Source organism: Staurois parvus, unplaced genomic scaffold (genome assembly GCF_062004578.1).
Source record: "Staurois parvus isolate SC_StPar_1 unplaced genomic scaffold, SC_StPar_1.0 ptg001937l, whole genome shotgun sequence".
NCBI lineage: Eukaryota > Metazoa > Chordata > Amphibia > Anura > Ranidae > Staurois > Staurois parvus.
The window spans coordinates 38,248-53,823 of NW_028319733.1; the positions used below are offsets into that span (position 1 = coordinate 38,248).

Here is a 15,576-nt window from a genome sequence, read left to right on the forward strand (position 1 = left end):
CTTCTGGAGTACTTGCACTGAGGGAGGTAGAGGGCAGGTGTATACATAGGTGATGGCGCTCAGCCCAAACAAGGTAGGTCATAGGGGTTGCAGAGGCACCCAAAAAGGAAGAGATGCTTGAGGTTTTCTTGTGTAAAATTCTGGCAAACTTGCATCTCCAAAATATAACCCTTTGAAGGTGGTACAGCTATCTGGAGCTTGCCTTCACTGCCCATCTGAACAACCCCCTCATCATCCATCAATCTCCTCTCCTGCAGATATGTACTGTCACTGCCCTCCTCTCATAGCCATTAGCCATCTCTGCCAGCAGTCACTGTGTTCCCAAGCATTACATGGAAGAACACATCCCTGGCATCCCTTTAAACAGCCCTCAAAATTTCCACTCGCCTGGTTGCATTTGGTGAGCAGAAATTATACTGGGGGCAAGTAGGGCCGGGACTAGAAGTGGGTGAGAGGGGCAGTGGTGGGGGCAATTAAAAGAAACCAAATTTCCCTGTATGGCTTTCAGTGAAGTAGACCTTTCAACAACTGAAAATATGAAAACACACATGAAAGAAGACCCAGGACTGTTCGTCAGTCAGAATCCTCTATCAGGCAAGGATGGGGCAAAATTCCTCTCTCAGAACTCCAGCAACTGGTCACCTTCGGTCCCAGACCTTCACAGAGTGTTATAAGAAGAGGGGCAGATTTTAGGCATCCCCTGCAATAGGAATTTAAGGAAAACTCACATCCACAGGGATGCAGACCCTGCTACTTTCCTCAGAACTCTGCAAGTGCAGCAGCTGATTGATGATTAGAAAGTCACTTCCATACACTCTGCACATGGACACAGAGAAACAAACATCTTTTTTTCTTCAGCTCAAAAGATAGGAATCTGCTACAAATTGTGTTCAAATCCCCGCAAAGTCCATAGATCCCCGAGACGCAGGGCTTCTTTTCAGCAGGAATGCGGGGGAATGCAATTCCAGCACTGAATCTATGTAATGACGAGGGGTACTGGAGTGTGCTGCAGGGTCTATTGATGCTGGAGGGGATCCATTTCTGCGGGGGGGGGGGGGGCTGTTGCTGCTGAGGGTCCTTTTATTTTGCTGGGCAGTCAATTGTTGCGGGGAGGGATCAAGCGTTGACGGAGGGGTCTATTGCTGCACACTGCAGGGAGATCTGTTGTTGCTGGGGGGGGGGGGGGTTAGTTTGTTGCAAGTGGTCCATTTTTGCCGGGGGACCTATTGTTACTGCTGGGGGTCTATTTTACCGCTTTTCTTGTTATTACCAAACTCCATACAAATTACTTTGCACCACAAAATACTCGGTTCTGCACTCTTTCAAAGGGATGATACTGGGAGGTAGGTAGGGGGTGAAAAAAGAAAAAAAAAATGGTGGTCAGAGGTGGGTAGGGGGCGGAGACAAAGGGTGACAAGGAGAGGGAGTGTTCCTGCAACCTATTCTGAGAAGAAAAGCCCCGCCCAGATGGAAGTGGAGTTACTCTTTAATATATGCGTGAAATCTGCTATGTGACCCCCAACTTGGCTGCAACAGAATACAGAATGCTCCCAGGTAATTCCACATCACCATTGTACCAGCCAGGCGAGGGGGCGCCAGGGTAGCGCAGGTGACGCCAGGGTAGCGCAGGGGGCGCCAGGGTAGTGCAGGGGGCGCCAGGGTAGCGCAGATGTGAAGTGAAGGGTAATTAAACAAATGCTGAACATACATTATGTGAAGAGTAGCAAGTGTCACCCAAGTCTCTCCGCACTCTCCCCCCCTCCCCCACTTTTTTTGTTTTGTCTTTTTCTAACTGATCTTTTAGGGGGGGGGGGGGGGGAATCAGAGGACCTCATCTGTCCCTCCTCACACCGTCACAGCACCAGTAATAGTGATCTATGCTTCAATGATATCAACAAGCTATGGATCATTATACGGTTTTAGTGTTGGGGGAGGGGGGGGGGGGGCTGGAGGATTTTGGATCAAAAAATAAATCCCCCCCCCCCCTCACAATATTCCCATGCTGCGGGGGAATGAGATCAACAAATAATTATTTAGTGTCATTCACCTGACTGCTGCAGGGGAGGGAAACCGGCAGATCAGGATCTTCTTGGCTCAGCTGCAGAGCTTACAGGAAACTCTGATGCAATGAAAATGAAGAAGTTGTGCGCTTACGTGACGAGCTCGCCATCAGCACGGCATTGCCACCATTAGAGAAGGCAGCGGGTTCCAGAAATGAACCTACTAGGACGCCAAACAAAGAGCGTACCAAACAGGGAGACCAATGAGCGTACCAAACAGGGAGACCAAAGAGCGTACCAAAAAGGGAGACCAAAGAGCGTACCAAAAAGGGAGACCAATGAGCGTACCAAAAAGGGAGACCAATGAGCGTACCAAAAAGGGAGACCAATGAGCGTACCAAAAAGGGAGACCAATGAGCGTACCAAAAAGGGAGACCAATGAGCGTACCAAAAAGGGAGACCAATGAGCGTACCAAAAAGGGAGACCAATGAGCGTACCAAAAAGGGAGACCAATGAGCGTACCAAAAAGGGAGACCAATGAGCGTACCAAAAAGGGAGACCAATGAGCGTACCAAAAAGGGAGACCAATGAGCGTACCAAAAAGGGAGACCAATGAGCGTACCAAAAAGGGAGACCAATGAGCGTACCAAAAAGGGAGACCAATGAGCGTACCAAAAAGGGAGACCAATGAGCGTACCAAAAAGGGAGACCAATGAGCGTACCAAAAAGGGAGACCAATGAGCGTACCAAAAAGGGAGACCAAAGAGCGTACCAAAAAGGGAGACCAATGAGCGTACAAAAAGGGAGACCAAAGAGCGTACCAAAAAGGGAGACCAATGAGCGTACCAAAAAGGGAGACCAATGAGCGTACCAAAAAGGGAGACCAATGAGCGTACCAAAAGGGAGACCAAAGAGCGTACCAAAAGGGAGACCAAAGAGCGTACCAAAGGGGAGACCAAAGAGCGTACCAAAAGGGAGACCAAAGAGCGTACCAAAAGGAGAGACCAAAGAGCGTACCAAAAGGAGAGACCAAAGAGCGTACCAAAAGGAGAGACCAAAGAGCGTACCAAAAGGGAGACCAAAGAGCGTACCAAAAGGAGAGACCAAAGAGCGTACCCAAAGGAGAGACCAAAGAGCGTACCCAAAGGAGAGACCAAAGAGCGTACCAAAAAGGGAGACCAATGAGCGTACCAAAAAAGGGAGACCAATGAGCGTACCAAAAAAGGGAGACCAATGAGCGTACCAAAAAAGGGAGACCAAAGAGCGTACCAAAAAAGGGAGACCAAAGAGCGTACCAAAAAAGGGAGACCAAAGAGCGTACCAAAAAGGGAGACCAATGAGCGTACCAAACAGGGAGACCAAAGAGCGTACCAAAAGGGAGACCAAAGAGCAACCAAAGGGCAACCAAAGGGCAACCAAAGGGCAACCAAAGGGCAACCAAAGGGCAACCAAAGGGCAACTAAGGAGCGAATGAACCCACAAATTATTTTGCACAAACCTCGGAGACTAAAGAGAAGAAATACTTTAATAAAAGGCGCCATCAAATTTACTTCCGGATTCCATTATATTTATGTGACAAGAATCTGCGCAGTCATTCCACACCCCCTCCATATGCGGCCATCTTTGCATGCAGCTAAAACATCCAAGCGTTTCCACTCCACGACACCCACCATATACATGATGAAGCCGAATCCAAACCCACAAAATGTCACCAACAGAAATAAATCATAACTTTGTGAAAACAAATAAAATGTCCAGATATGATAACCGGAGACTTCCTCCACCTCCGGCCCGTGAAACAGACATGTTCTTCATGTTCCTCTCCGTTCAGTCCGGGCCGTGCATGCGTCCCCCCCAACGCCCTCATCACCCGCTCATCCCAACCCACTGACCCGACTACACAATCAAGGCCACGTGTGCTTATGGCCCCATGGTGGGCTTAACATGTGCTTGTGGCCCCATGGTGGGCTTAACGTGTGCTTGTGGCCCCATGGTGGGCTTAACGTGTGCTTGTGGCCCCATGGTGGGCTTAACGTGCGCTTGTGGCCCCATGGTGGGCTTAACATGCGCTTGTGGCCCCATGGTGGGCTTAACATGCGCTTGTGGCCCCATGGTGGGCTTAACATGCGCTTGTGGCCCCATGGTGGGCTTAACGTGTGCTTGTGGCCCCATGGTGGGCTTAACGTGTGCTTGTGGCCCCATGGTGGGCTTAACATGTGCTTGTGGCCCCATGGTGGGCTTACAGACCTTCACTCCTCCACTGGTCTGTATCATCAGGCCGTGACACATTCGGGGGAATGACGTGAAACATATATGGGACCAAAACAGCGCTCTCCGAATCGTACTCATCCATTTATTACTCCAATAGAAACGCACTTCGCATGTGAACGCCACTTTTGTTGAGAAATAAGCCCCTCCCCCCTCCGGGTGATCGATGTACATTGCAGGGATTGTAACACTTTGTAGCAGATTCCTACCTTTTGTTATTCTGAAGAAATCACTGTAGGTCTGTCTGTGTCCATGTGCTGAGTGAATGTGAATGGGAGGGACTTTATAATGATCAGTCAGCTGCAGGGATCTGAGGAAAGTGGCAGGGTCTGCATCCCTTTAGATGCAATTTCCCAAAAATGACATTTTTGTTGCAGGGGATGCCCAAAAACTGACTTGTATCTTAGTGCAGACTTGTGGGAAAATCAGTGAGCCAATCACACAAGCAGGAAATGACATTTCTGGGGGGGGGCGCTCTGTATACCATGCGTTTCTTCCACCCATCCCCAACGCCTCCAAGGCGGCCATATTGAATTTTACAGAAAATGACAGCAGCTGCAGATTGAAAAGGAAAGGGGATTTTTAATAACATGGATTTACAATATGATTTGTGTCACAATTGTATTATTATTATTGCATTTATTTGCCATTTTTCCCAGCAAACGCGGAGTTACCCTTTAACCGCTTTCTGATCGACCTTCAAACAAACATTCCATCAGCAAGTGTTTATGGCGGGATCTAGGCTGCAGCTGGTTTTTTTTTGCTGCCAATTGGCTGGTTGGTAAACGTGTCCCGGGTGCTGGGAAGGCTCCCACCCCCTCTCTACCTTTCCTCCCACCACCCCTGCTCACAGTGTGTCCCTGGCTCTCCTATCCCCCCAGGGAGCCTGGGACCGCAGTAAACAGCCAGGATGGCCACCCACCCGCAGAGAAGATGGAGGAACAACCATTCCCCGATCTCCTGTGTGATGAATGATCCCGGGAACGCCGATGATTTGTCACTTCCAGCTTCAGAGCTGCATTCTCCGGTTATTACAGCCAGGGGAGCATCTATCGAAGGACGATCGTTCAGACGAAGGAATGCCGGCATGCAGATCTGATCTACACAGCCAACTCTAAAGCCTGGTACACACGATCGGAAAATACGGCTTTCGAAGCGATCGCATGATCATCAAAACGGGACAAGCATGAAAATTCAGAATGAATGCGGCCGAAAACCGAACAGAAACATCTGCGTATGTGGGGGTGGGGAGGCACACATTTGTTTTTTCTACTTTCATGTATATTTTTATTTTTTTTTTAACGTGTGAGTTCATTGATATCACATGGGGGACCAATAGTGCCCCGCGTGACAGCATTTGAGTGACAGGTCCTCTTTGTAGGGAGCAGTGTGTGCAAGGAGGGGGCGGGAGCGGGGCACACAGAGAGGGGAGCGGGGTATACAGAGAGGGGAGCGGGGCACACAGAGAGGGGAGCGGGGCACACAGAGAGGGGAGCGGGGCACACAGAGAGGGGAGCGGGGCACACAGAGAGGGGAGCGGGGTACACAGAGAGGGGAGCGGGGCACACAGAGAGGGGAGCGGGGTACACACAGAGAGGGGAGCGGGGTACACACAGAGAGGGGAGCGGGGTATACAGAGAGGGGAGCGGGGCACACAGAGAGGGGAGCGGGGCACACAGAGAGGGGAGCGGGGCATACAGAGAGGGGAGCGGGGCACACAGAGAGGGGAGCGGGGCACACAGAGAGGGGAGCGGGGTATACAGAGAGGGGAGCGGGGCACACAGAGAGGGGAGCGGGGCACACAGAGAGGGGAGCGGGGCACACAGAGAGGGGAGCGGGGCACACAGAGAGGGGAGCGGGGTATACAGAGAGGGGAGCGGGGCACACAGAGAGGGGAGCGGGGTACACACAGAGAGGGGAGCGGGGTACACACAGAGAGGGGAGCGGGGCACACAGAGAGGGGAGCGGGGCACACAGAGAGGGGAGCGGGGCACACAGAGAGGGGAGCGGGGCACACAGAGAGGGGAGCGGGGCACACAGAGAGGGGAGCGGGGCACACAGAGAGGGGAGCGGGGCACACAGAGAGGGGAGCGGGGCACACAGAGAGGGGAGCGGGGCACACAGAGAGGGGAGCGGGGCACACAGAGAGGGGAGCGGGGCACACAGAGAGGGGAGCGGGGCACACAGAGAGGGGAGCGGGGTATACAGAGAGGGGAGCGGGGCATACAGAGAGGGGAGCGGGGTATACAGAGAGGGGAGCGGGGCATACAGAGAGGGGAGCGGGGCATACAGAGAGGGGAGCGGGGCATACAGAGAGGGGAGCGGGGCACACAGAGAGGGGAGCGGGGCACACAGAGAGGGGAGCGGGGCACACAGAGAGGGGAGCGGGGCACACAGAGAGGGGAGCGGGGCACACAGAGAGGGGAGCGGGGCACACAGAGAGGGGAGCGGGGCACACAGAGAGGGGAGCGGGGCACACAGAGAGGGGAGCGGGGCACACAGAGAGGGGAGCGGGGCACACAGAGAGGGGAGCGGGGCACACAGAGAGGGGAGCGGGGCACACAGAGAGGGGAGCGGGGCACACAGAGAGGGGAGCGGGGTATACAGAGAGGGGAGCGGGGCACACAGAGAGGGGAGCGGGGCACACAGAGAGGCTCCCTCACTGGCTGTCACTATAGGTCAGTAGCGTTTTTTAAATGCAATCACCGGCTTTTGTTTCTTCTTCACCCAGAGAATTAGCTGTCACTTTCCCCGGAGTAAAGGAAACAGTTTTTTATCTTGGGAAATAAACTAAAAGGAAACATTTTGCTGGGGGCGGGGGGGGGGGGGGGCGGGCGGGGGAGGGATGACAGCTGATCCTCTGAGCTATAGTGAAGGAAAAAAAAAAACCCGGTAATTAGATTTAAAAACTGGCACTGACCTATAGTGACAGCCAGTCCCTGTATACACCGCTCCTGTCCCGCCTTTCTCTGCTGCCCCTCCCCCCCCCACATCTGCAGTACACAGTCTCCTGTATCGGCTACATTTTTCCTATCAAAATACCGTTAGGGCCATTTTCGGCCGATATGTTTCGGTGGCTGAAGTTTCGGTGCATCCCTAATATATGTAGTCCAGCCTGGGTGGTTACCATTGCCCCTTCCTCAGATACAGTGGAGGAGTGAGCAGTGCCATCGGGGGCAGGGAATGGGTTATTCTCAGAAATACCAAATGAAAATAAAACGAATGCAAGCACTTCATCCAAGCACTGCTATAGGTTACATTTGTGTTTTTGGGGTCAGGTAGAATTGTTTTAGGAGAGAAAACCTGTGAAATTCCCTTCAGTGAATGGATTTTACAACGTGTCCCCGAGTGAGCACACAAATCCCCTTCCATATCAGGGGTACCCTGGGAGACATTAGGACCCATCTGTGCAGGCCTGCAGGATTCCTTCCATTCTCATCCGGGTAGATTTATGGTTGGAATTTAATTTCTTACAATAATATGATTACATTTGAATATTGGCAGTTCAGATGAGGGAGTTCCATCCTTCACCCTTTGTTCCATTTTCCTGCATAAACTCTCCCGTTCCATTTTCCTGCATGGGGGGGGTTTACAGGGATGGTACATAAAAATTAAAACACAAAAAGCACAATTCTACATCGCTTTGGTGAAATATTAAAAGTCATATTACCCACCAGGTTAAACAGGAGTCGTTCCTCTGGTTCCTCTCAGGCTGGACCATCCAATCCCTTTCTAACGTTCTCCTTTTTCCTTCTTGTGCAGCATCATGGCGGGTATCAAGGTACGAGATCAACTCTAAAGCAAAATCAAATGAAGGGAAAGTCAGAACTCTACAGTAGAAAGAAGATATAGAAAACCATTTTCCATAAATACAAACTGGTCTCCTAAAAATATATTGCTTCCCACCCATCAAACTACAGCATGGAGCTACAGACCTTGGATCCAGACGAATGGGATGTCTCACTACCATAGCAAGAGTAGTTATTAAAAATCAGGCAACTAGAGGGAACTACAGTATATGCAAAGTTCCATACAATGCTCAGGGCCCCAGGAGCCCCAAACCCTTGATGTTGGAGCTCAGCCCTTCTCCCACATCACACCTGGCCCATGAGGCCTTCCATCATACTTGTGGGCAAACAAGAACTCTGATGACCTGAGCTTCTCACACCAGCAGATGGTTGAAAAAAAAAAAAAACAGTGACTCAGAAGACCTGAGTTCTTCCCATCAGTGGCTGGTAGGACATACATCCACCGGCCACTTTATTAGGTCCACCTGTTCAATGGTTTGGTAACACACATTGCTAATCAGCCAATCACGTGGCAGCAACTCAATGCATTTAGGCATCTAGACGTGGTGAAAATGACTTGTTGAAGTTCAAACCCAGCATCAGAATGGGGAAGAAAGTGACTCTGAACGTGGCATGGTTGTTGGTGCCAGATGGACTGGGCATTTCAAAAAACTGCTGATCTCCTGGGATTTTCATGCACAGCCATCTCTAGGGGTTACAGAGAATGGTCCGAAAAAGAGAAAATATCCAGTGAGCGGCAGTTGTGTGGAGGAAAATGCCTTGTTGGTGTCAGAGGAGAACGGGCAGACTCGTTGGAGATGACAGAAAGGCAACAGTAACTCCAATAACTTGTTACAACCAAGGTATGCAGAATAGCATCTCTGAACACACAACACATGGAACCTTGAAGCAGATGAGCTACAGCAGCAGAAGACCACTCCGGGTGCCACTCCTGTCAGCTAAGAACAGGAAACGGAGGCTACAATTAGCAAAGGCTCACCACAATTGGACAATAGAAGATTGGAAGAACGTTGCCTGGTCTGATGAGTCTGGATTTCAGCTGCAACATTCAGATGGTAGGGTGAGAATTTGGCGTAAACATGAAAGCATGGATCCATCCTGCCTTGTATCAATGCTAATAGCTGGCAGAAGGCCTGAGCATGTATCTGGTTGGACATATGAGGCAGAAGACCTGAGCTCCTCAAATCAGTAGATGGTTGGACAAATAGTAAGGCAGAAGACCTGAGCTCCTCACTGTAATAGCTGGCACAAGACCTGAGCTCTTGATGCATGTATCTGGTTGGACATATAAGGCAGGTGACCGGAGCTCCTCAAATCAGTAGATGGTTGAACAAATAAGGCAGAAGACCAGAGCTCCTCACTCTAATAGCTGGCAGAAGACCTGAGCTCCCCACTAATAGCTGGCAGAAGACCTGAGCTCCCCACTAATAGCTGGCAGAAGACCTGAGCTCCCCACTAATAGCTGGCAGAAGACCTGAGCTCCCCACTAATAGCTGGCAGAAGACCTGAGCTCCCCACTAATAGCTGGCAGAAGACCTGAGCTCCCCACTAATAGCTGGCAGAAGACCTGAGCTCCCCACTAATAGCTGGCAGAAGACCTGAGCTCCCCACTAATAGCTGGCAGAAGACCTGAGCTCCCCACTAAAAGCTGGCAGAAGACCTGAGCTCCCCACTAAAAGCTGGCAGAAGACCTGAGCTCCCCACTAAAAGCTGGCAGAAGACCTGAGCTCCCCACTAATAGCTGGCAGAAGACCTGAGCTCCCCACTAATAGCTGGCAGAAGACCTGAGCTCCCCACTAATAGCTGGCAGAAGACCTGAGCTCCCCACTAATAGCTGGCAGAAGACCTGAGCTCCCCACTAATAGCTGGCAGAAGACCTGAGCTCCCCACTAATAGCTGGCAGAAGACCTGAGCTCCCCACTAATAGCTGGCAGAAGACCTGAGCTCCCCACTAATAGCTGGCAGAAGACCTGAGCTCCCCACTAATAGCTGGCAGAAGACCTGAGCTCCCCACTAATAGCTGGCAGAAGACCTGAGCTCCCCACTAATAGCTGGCAGAAGACCTGAGCTCCCCACTAATAGCTGGCAGAAGACCTGAGCTCCCCACTAATAGCTGGCAGAAGACCTGAGCTCCCCACTAATAGCTGGCAGAAGACCTGAGCTCCCCACTAATAGCTGGCAGAAGACCTGAGCTCCCCACTAATAGCTGGCAGAAGACCTGAGCTCCCCACTAATAGCTGGCAGAAGACCTGAGCTCCCCACTAATAGCTGGCAGAAGACCTGAGCTCCCCACTAATAGCTGGCAGAAGACCTGAGCTCCCCACTAATAGCTGGCAGAAGACCTGAGCTCCCCACTAATAGCTGGCAGAAGACCTGAGCTCCCCACTAATAGCTGGCAGAAGACCTGAGCTCCCCACTAATAGCTGGCAGAAGACCTGAGCTCCCCACTAATAGCTGGCAGAAGACCTGAGCTCCCCACTAATAGCTGGCAGAAGACCTGAGCTCCTCACTCGAATAGCTGGCAGAAGACCTGAGCTCCCCACTAATAGCTGGCAGAAGACCTGAGCTCCTCACTCGAATAGCTGGCAGAAGACCTGAGCTCCCCACTAATAGCTGGCAGAAGACCTGAGCTCCTCACTCGAATAGCTGGCAGAAGACCTGAGCTCCCCACTAATAGCTGGCAGAAGACCTGAGCTCCCCACTAATAGCTGGCAGAAGACCTGAGCTCCCCACTAATAGCTGGCAGAAGACCTGAGCTCCCCACTAATAGCTGGCAGAAGACCTGAGCTCCTCACTAATAGCTGGCAGAAGACCTGAGCTCTTGATGCATGTATCTGGTTGGACATATAAGGCAGGTGACCTGAGCTCCTCAAATCAATATAAGGCAGGTGACTTGAGCTCTTGATGTCAGTACCTGGTTGCACAAATTAGACCAAAGACCTGAGCTGGTCACACTAGTAGCTGGTTGGACAAACCATAAGGCAGAAGATCCAAGTGCTTTGACCCAGTAGCTGGGTTTCAGGGTTTCCAGGAAGCTCTACACTACATTTTAGGTGCCTACTTTCATCAGCCAATACGAATGTAGTCATTTTATACGCCCAAGGACAATGACAGGATGAAGTCTGGACAGAAGAGCTCCTAGTGGATTTGTGGCAGCTTGTGTCATTATCAATGCACAAATGAAGAACCCAACAAATAAATGGTTTGCTTAGCAGCCTCCATGTACATCCGAAATCTCTACAAAACCCGACATGTTTAACCGTCACTCAGATTTTAAACCAGGAATTGCTTCACTGAGCTTCTCTCTTGTGTGGATGTCACACAGAACAGATGTGAGAAGGGAACTCGCGGAGAATTTAATACGCCAAGGCAGCAGTTCCGACTGCCGCGCAGAAGATTACAGCGACGCAATATAAAAGCGGGCACCTGATTAGGAAGCGCCAGCAAGTCCCTTATCACACATTTGCTCTGAGAAGCAATAAGTAACACATAAAATAATGTCATTTCTCCAGATCTGGAAGCACTTAGCAGGGAAGTGTCACCATCACTTTTATGAAATGCCATGTAAGGGTATCATTTCATTTTCTGTGGCTCCGCTGCCAGCGGACGGGAGAGCAGAAGGAGTCTAATGGCATTAAACACATTGAATTTATAGAGAGGTGACGGGCTCATTGAAGGCTTGTGATCACATCATCAGGATTAAAGTGGACCTGTCATCTGCACATATTGAAAGTATCAGCTTCGGGATGATGATCCGATATCGTTGCTGAGAATCCCGAGTTTCTGGATTTAGTGATTTACAGTGGGGGATGGAAAGTTTGGGCACCCCAGCTAAAAATTTGTATTAATGTGCATAAAGAAGCCAAGGAAAGATGGAAAAATCTCCAAAAAGGCATCAAATTACAGATTAGACATTCTTATAATATGTCAACAAAAGTTAGATTTTATTTCCATCATTTACACTTTCAAAATAACAGAAAACAAAAAAATGGCGTCTGCAAAAGTTTGGGCCCCCTGCAGAATTTATAGCATGCACTGCCCCCTTTGCAAAGCTGAGACCTGCCAGTGTCATGGATTGTTCTCAATCATCATCTGGGAAGACCAGGTGATGTCAATCTCAAAGGTTTTAAATGCCCCGACTCATCTGACCTTGCCCCAACAATCAGCACCATGGCTTCTTCTAAGCAGTTGTCTAGAAAACTGAAACTGAAAATAGTTGACGCTCACAAAGCTGGAGAAGGCTATAAGAAGATAGCAAAGCGTTTTCAGATGTCAATATCCTCTGTTCGGAATGGAATTAAGAAATGGCAGTCATCAGGAACAGTGGAAGTTAAAGCAAGATCTGGAAGACCAAGAAAAATATCAGACAGAACAGCTCGCAGGATTGTGAGAAAAACAATTCAAAACCCACGTTTGACGGCACGATCCCTCCAGAAAGATCTGGCAGACACTGGAGTTGTGGTCACTATTCCACTATAAAGAAATACTTGTACAAATATGGTCTTCATGGAAGAGTCATCAGAAGAAAACCTCTTCTACGTCCTCACCACAAAAATCATCGTTTGAACTTTGCAAATGAACATATAGACAAGCCAGATACATTTTGGAAACAAGTTCTGTGGACCGATGAGGTTAAAATTGAACTTTTTGGGCGGAATGAGCAAAGGTACGTTTGGAGAAGAAGGGGCACAGAATTGAATGAAAAGAACCTCTGTCCAACTGTGAAGCATGGGGTTGGATCAATCATGCTTTGGGGTTGTGTTGCAGCCAGTGGCACAGGGAACATCTCACGAGTAGAAGGAAAAATGGATTCAATAAAATTTCAGCAAATTTTGGATGGTAACTTGATGCCATCTGTGAAAAAGCTGAAGTTAAAGAGAGGATGGCTTCTACAAATGGATAATGATCCTAAACACACCTGGAAATCCACGGGGGATTACATCAAGAGGCGTAAACTGAAGGTTTTGCCATGGCCTTCACAATCTCCTGACCTCAACATCATTGAAAATCTATGGATAGACCTTAAAAGAGCCGTGCGTGACAGACAGCCCAGAAATCTCAAAGAACTGGAAGACTTTTGTAAGGAAGAATGGGCAAAGATACCTCAAACAAGAATTGAAAGACTCCTGGCTGGCTACAAAAAGCGTTTACAAGCCGTGATACTTGCCAAAGGGGGCAGTACAAGATATAAACTCTGCAGGGGGCCCAAACTTTGCAGACGCCATTTTTTTGTTTTCGGTTATTTTGAAAGTGTAAATGATGGAAATAAAATCTAACTTTTGTTGACATATTATAAGAATGTCTAATCTGTAATTTGATGCCTTTTGGAGATTTTCCTTCTTTCCTTGGCTTCTTTATGCACATTAATACACATTTTTAGCTGGGGTGCCCAAACTTTCCATCCCCACTTTAGATGGTTATGCCTCAAAAAAGCTGCATTATTTTTTTTTCCTAATGCAGGACATCACAATGCATGTCCATCAGCAAAGTGTGATGGGTGTCCCCCAGAATTCGATGACTGCAGTGCAATAGGCCTCTGCCAAACGCATACAATATTCTATGACGGCCAGCATGTGATCTCATCACCCACAATGCACTGCAGCTTCGTAGGTGGTTATGAAGAGCGTGTACGTGAAGTGACCACACAGAAGGCGGACGCATCTTGACCACCTGACAACCATAAGACCGTTTATAAACGACCCGCACTTCAAGTGGTAAACCAAGATGATGGCTGCTGCAAGCTTAGTACGGCTTTCTTTTCAGACTTTAAGGCCTTGTTTACACTTGTGTTGCCTAATGAAGAGCGATTCACATTGGAGGGCAGGCGGTGAGGAGGCATAACCATCGCTCACTTCCCACCGGATTGAATACCTTAAACTGTGCACCAGTATGCATCTGCATGGACTTCCCATTCAGTTGAGTGGGTCACATTCAGAACTGTCCCCCAAACAGCAAGGGAGAGTTTTTGCTGCACCCACAATACAAAGCATCATGGCAGTGGCATATGTACACCCCCCCCTCCTCCCACCCCCGCTGCCACTGTAGCTTAAGGGGGGAGTTGGGGGCAGAAGAAAAAAGCAACCCAACCATGTGTTGTTAGGCTCCCCCAATCACAAGTGTAAATGAAGCCTTACATTTTTTTCAAACCCAGCAATTGACTTTCTTCTGACCTGCTGATGAGTTCTTATTGATTTGTATGGAGAGAGAAGCAGTTCTGATGAAGTACGAAGGTAACTGGTCACCATACTGGTCTGGCCATGTGATGGGGAGTCTCAATGACCAATGAGAATCTATATTCTGGGCTCCCAGGACACTTTATTGGAAATCTGGAGTGGTGTTTAAGAACCCATGGACCAACTCGAATATCGGCACAAGTTTTTGCCCGTACCAAAGTCTTAAACCAGTACCAGTCCTGGGTCTGGTGCTAAACTTTGGTACTGGTCTAAGACTTTGATGCTGGTAGGCCATTACCAGTCCTAAACCATTACCAACGTCTTAGACCAATACCAGTTGTAGAACAGTACCAAAGTCTTAAACCAGTACCAGTCCTAGGTCAGGTCTCGGACAATGGTACCGGTTCTAAACCATTACCAACGTCTTAGACCAATACCAGTCCTAGGTCAGGTCTCGGACAATGGTACTGGTCTTGGACAATGGTACCGGTTCTAAACCATTACCAACGTCTTAGACCAGTGGTTCTCAACCTGTGGGTCGCGACCCCTTTGGGGGTCGAACGACCCTTTCACAGGGGTCCCCTAAGACCATCAGAAAACACACATTTCCGATGTGTAAAGAGCAGCTACTGTGTAGAAAGCAGCTGCTGTGTTGAAAGCAGCTACTCTGTTAAAAGCAGCTACTGTGTTGAAAGCAGCAGTATTGGAGGTAAAGCGGCACTCATGAATTATAATTACTGGGTAAATAATTTTATGGTTGGGGGTCACCACAACATGAGGAACTGTATTAAAGGGTCACGGCATTAGGAAGGTTGAGAACCACTGTCTTAGACCAATACCAGTCCTAGAACAGTACCAAAGTCTTAAACCAGTCCTAGCACTGGTACTGGTTCAAGTCTTTGGTACTGTGCAAGATACTGGTACTGGTCCAAGACTGATACTGGTAGACCAGTACCAAAGTCTCAGACCAGCACCGAAATTTTACACCAGTACCAAAGTCTTACACCAGTACCAGTCCTAGGACTGATGAAAGACACTTTTACGGATCCAGGACTGGCACTGGTCTCAGGCTTTGGTACTGGTCTAAGATTGGCACTGGTCTCAGGCTTTGGTACTGGTTAAGGACTTACACCAGTATGAGTCCTAAACCAGTACCAAAGTCTCAGATTAGTACCAAAAAGTCTTAGACCAGTACCAGTTGTGACAATCGCGGCGTCAGACCCCTGACCTCACCAAACCTGTGACCGAAGGGCTAGCCAATCTAAAACCGCGAGGTCACATGCGTAACAATGCCATGCCCAGCTGCACCCTGCACAATGATTTTC

The 15,576-nt window shown here is 49.3% G+C and overlaps 1 protein-coding gene across 1 annotated transcript in view; it reads right to left on the reverse strand.

The window, feature by feature from the left end:
• LOC149433199 (uncharacterized) overlaps window positions 1-8,066 on the reverse strand; it is a gene marked incomplete at its 3' end in the record, with an annotated part of 45,687 nt that extends 37,621 nt beyond the window's left edge. Inside the window, exon 1 of the mRNA XM_089664529.1 lies at window positions 7,944-8,066. The remainder of the gene's footprint in view (window positions 1-7,943) is intronic.
• Window positions 8,067-15,576: the final 7,510 nt, after the last annotated feature.